This window comes from Hibiscus syriacus, unplaced genomic scaffold (genome assembly GCF_006381635.1).
Source record: "Hibiscus syriacus cultivar Baekdansim isolate YM2019G1 unplaced genomic scaffold, ASM638163v2 tig00110621_pilon, whole genome shotgun sequence".
Classification (NCBI taxonomy): Eukaryota; Viridiplantae; Streptophyta; class Magnoliopsida; order Malvales; family Malvaceae; genus Hibiscus; species Hibiscus syriacus.
Window position 1 is genome coordinate 1109046 of NW_024062802.1, and position 5347 is coordinate 1114392.

Sequence of the window (5347 nt, forward strand, 5' to 3'; positions counted from 1 at the left end):
TGAATATGTGAATCGTGTTATTTTGTTTGTCATTCAAGAGAAATTATGCCCTGTTGATACATGATTAAAACAGTTGTATACATGCATGTATATGAATAATGGTATATCCTCTCACATATGTACATATATTATATACAAGAAAAATGCAAGCGTATTCCGTATGGTCTACGGTGTTGGTGTTTGCAGAGATTTATTGTTTGTACTGTGTGTATGGCACTAATGGTTTTAATTTTTTCTAACCAAAGGCTTGTGATATATATATATATACCGAATAAAAATACATTAATAGTAGAAAATGAGTTAATATTAGTAGTTAATTTTTATTTATTTAACGATATTAAATATGTGTAAAATTAAAAAAATTATATTGTGTAATTAAATCTTAATTTTATTTATATAAATAAAGATAAAATTATAAATGATATAATTAAAGATAAAATTATAGTCGAAACTTTTTCCACTTTAAATTAATTAACGCAAAATGATAGAATCGAAGAATTTTGTCACAATGAAATGGATGCTTCCACGAGATAATGTTCTCGAAATTTTTATCTCACGTGATAATGTACTCCCAAGTTTAATTGCTGAAATAGGGTGATGCACAGTTTGGCCGTAGGTCGCCATGCCTTCCGGGCGACCTACGACGTGGCAGCTTCTGAGAATAAACGAACGACGACGACGTTGCATGGCACATGCAGAAGCCAACCCATAGGTCGCCATGCACTCCGGGCGACCTTGTAGGTCACCATGCACTCCCAGCGACCTTGTCTTTTTGCATGGACACGTGATAACCTGCTCCCCGCCCCCTCCTGCTCCCCGCTGCATGTCGCTGCAGCTATATGGGCTACAATTGCAGCTTGAAATCAGCTGCTTCATGCTACAATTATTGATGCATGCATGTGAACCATTTCAGCCCGTGAATTGTATAATTATTGGTGAAATAATTAAGGCATCTTGTGTTATATATGGGAGGTGGTTAACGTGAGAACATAAAAGAAAGAAAGGGAGAAGAGATTGCAGTCGAAGAAAGGGAGATGATAGTGCAGCCGAGAAAGAAAGAAAGAAAGAAAGGGAGAAAAGAAAGGAAGAAGAAGAAAGGGAGATAAGGCTCTTGTGAGGTAAACTTTTATTATTTAAATTAGTTTATTATTATAAATTTTTAGTTTATTAGTTTAGGGTTTAGGGTAAAACAAAAATAAGTTAATTAGTTTGTTAGTTTAGGGTTATATGATTGTTAGTTTAAGTTAAATATATTATACAGAAATAAAAAATTATTTAATTAATATGTTTGATAGTTATATAGTTAAACATAATTAATTAGTTTGTTTTGTTATTCGTTAGTTATATAAAAAATTTATTTAATTAGTTTGTGTTAGTTAATTAGTTAAGTTATATTAGTTTGTTGAATTTATATTATGTAACATCCCAAACTATGGGTTAGTGACTAAATGGTAAAGTTTCAGAAATTTGGTGATTAAAGTAGAAGAATGGATAGTTCAATGATTTATCTGGAAATAAATCCTAAAAGTTGTTAGTAATTATCAAATGAAGTAGAGGGCAAAATGGTCATTTGACTAATAAATGAATTAAAAATAGATATGATAAGGATATATATGTTAGAGGGGATAAGGAAGAAGAGATATTCTCTTCATCTTCTTCTTCTTCTTCTTATTCTTCTTCATGTACGAGAGAGAGAAGAGCCAAGCTTGCAAAGGTAAGATTCCTTGCTAGCAGATTATTTGTTAATTTTAAGAGTGGGTTTTGATCATTAGGTAATACTTAAGCTTATGGAAAGCTTAAGTTGTCCAAAAATCAAAAGATAAAGAAGTTATGAAAGATTAAAGAAAATGAGTTTCTTAAGGAAATTCTGGAAAAGAGTTAGTAAGTGAATTTTGAGAAGGAATTTGACTTGTCATCAATCTAATTAAGGAATATGGAGTGTTAGAATTAGATTTAAAACATGCTAAAAATCTGGTATGATTCTTGAAGTTAATAAAGAGGAGAGGATATTAAGGTTAAAGACGAGATAATTGATTATAAATGAGTTTAAATATGTATATGAAAGTTAGGAATATGAAAGGGGATGAAATATGAAGCATTTGAGTGAAGAGTTGATGATTTTCGGGTTTAAAAAGAGGTTCTGGGCAGAGTGCATCGATGTACATTCATAGTGCATTGATGCATCAAGGTTAAAACCCAGAAATCGTTTGAAGGTGTATCGATGCACATGAAGTGCATCGATGCACTGTTTTAAAATAAATACATCAAATGCAATTCATGCATCGATGCATGAGTAGTGCATCGATGCATCCCATTAATAATGAAACATCGAATACATTTTATGCACCGATGCATCAGTAGTGCATCGATGCATACCTTCATTAAAAGATGAAATTGACTTTTCTCTTGGTCTAAAGAGTGAACCATTAGAGTATATTAGTTATGATACTGATATAGATCTATGTATGATTATGTAGATATAGAACGTGATCCCGTTCCGAATCAACTAAAGGATTAGAATCGAATCAAAGCAAAGCTAAGGTGAGTGCATTTTAATTTGTACTTATATAATTGAATAAACATTTGGCTTGCGATGAGCCAGTGATGGAGTTACTATGGTAAGAAGTAACTCCTAAAATGTTATTTGATTGGTGATCAATGTTATGATTTGTGTGATTATGAGATATATAAGTTATATGGAAAGTATATGTGAAATAAGATATGAGCTTATATGAATATGTGATATGAATAAAGCTATAAGAAATGATTTATGTGAATACATGCATTTGTGATGCGTGTTATATGATATTAGATATATGTTTACACATACATATGGTATGTGACCAAAGAGAATGAACATGTGATTATAAGATCAATGATTACACGTACATTTGGTACGTGACTGAAAAGAAAAGATATATGTTCATAAGAGAAAGGATATGAATAAGTAAATTGAACTGTTATGAATGTTAATGCCCATGTTATGTGATAAGAGAGCTAGTGGTATAGTTGGCATGCCAAGGGTCGAGGGTTTACCTATGTTCTTCGGGACATATGGACTGTTTACCTATGTTTTTCGGGATATATGGACTGTTTACCTATGTTCTTCGGGACATATATGGACTGTTTACCTAGGTTCTTCGGGATCTATGGACTGGTCCTTCGGGATGAATACTGAACTAAGGTTTGGTGCCCAATGAGGGAATTGATACGAGCTGTGGTGACAGCATTAGTGCACAACCTCAATGCACTCACATACCTTAAGTTCTTAAATGTATACATGGGCTAATGCAAGGGCTTTAAAGATAATAAATAACTTGTTATGATACTATATATATGCTTTGTTGTGAAATGACATGGATACTCGATGGTGAGTATAGAAAGGTTCAATATATGCTTACATGATAGAAAGAAATTAGTAATAATGATATGAGTACTGATAAGTATATTAATGATATATGTATAAGTATGAATTATGTTATATGAAATGGTTTGTGGTTTTATTATATGTTTTATATGCCTCACTAAGTCAATGACTTAGCGTGTAAGTGATTTACACGTAGGTATAGAGAGGAGTAAAGAGCGATGTGTAGTAAGATAGGTCAGTTCTCCTTACTCAATGTCAGATCAGAAAAGAGGTGATTAATATGTACTTTAATATATAAAGTTCTAGTTGGCATGTATTCAAAAGAATATATTGTATAAACTCTGAATAATTTTGCAAACGTTTTGAATAAGTTGAATGTTATAAAAGTTTTTAAATTACTCAATATTTTATACGATTAAATGTTTGAAAAGTCAATGTGACACTTCGGACTCGTATCCAGGTCGGATACGGGTTGGGGGTGTTTACATTTAATAGTATCAGAGCTACGGTTTAGCCGATTCTAGGCTTAAATCGAAGTCAGAAGTGTTTTAAAAAGTATACATGCCAAATCAAAGTGAAAAATTCTGATCTGATAGTGTAAGGAGTATGCTGTCTTGATAATAAAAATAGATTATTATGTGATAATAGAAGTATGATAATAAGAGCTTCGAAAGAAGTGAAAGGTAATAAACCTGAAGGTAATAGCATTCACCTGCCCTGGCCAGGCAGGGAGAAGAGCGAACACCTCAGGAAGTGCCTGTATAAAATTTGGAAAATTATTCTTCATGTTGAAGAATGTTTGATGTGTTTTCAATTTATACTTCTTTAACTCATAGAATGAATTTATCAAATTAGTTGATAAAGTTGCGAGCACCCAAGTTCAAGGGTGGATTTGAGGAAGGTTCTATTGTTATAGACCTTTGGTTGAATGATATGATAGAAGATTTTCATTTCTTCAAAGTGGAGATGTTGAATTGAGTATTTTGTTACTACTTTGGTAAGTTAGAGTATGGTGGACAATTGTCACCATAAGAACGTTAAAAGATTAAATGATGTGATTAGAATATAAGAGTTCAAGAATAAGTGCATTGATGACCAGTTTATAGACATATGAACTGGAATACACGAGCTTGAAACAAGGGAATTACACCTTGTATGAGTATGATTATAAGTTTAATAAGCTAAGCAGAATTGCTGCTGAGTTAATTCCGACTGAAAATGATACATGTGATTTGTTGTTTTGGACTTGCGCCTTAAATTAAAAGAGTGTTACTGGTTTTGAATTTGTTATCGTTTCAAGAAATGGTTAATTGTGTTAAAGCTTTAAAGAGAAAGAGCTCAGAATGAAAAGTTTGGAGAATAAAAATCTCATATGATTAAGAGAATTGGTGCTTCATAGAGTTCAGTACCATCAAAGAGAGGTAGTGATTCTGGTTTTTAACTTCAGATAATGTATGAATTAGTTGTATTCTCTGCCAGAGAATCAAATCTGATGAGAGTCAGACAGACTCAATTAATATGGTATGGTACTGAAAGATTAAATATGATAAAGGGTTATAAGGAAGTACAGATTATAAGTTTGATTAGAAGTAAGAAAAGTATGTAAGGTTATATGAAGAGATTATGTGTATCGTAATACAGACAAGGATGAAAGAATGAGTAAAAGTTTGGATTGTGGTGAATTAATTAGAAAATGAGGAAAGAAATCAATTGATTGATTTTTGATTTTGAGTGATAAGAATTGATGTTACTGTCTACAGGATAAGTAACATTATATGAATGAAATCAGAGTTATGAATTTGAAACAAAGGGATAGTATTGTGTATAAGAAAGAGTGTGAGATGATAAGGATTTGTACTTTAGAATGAAAGAGTTAGCGTTGACTAACAAATTTTGTGATGAATTGTATTGGATATAGTTGTATATTTTGATTACGTAATTGATATAGTGAATGAAGTGAGGATTCGTATGAAGTGTAAA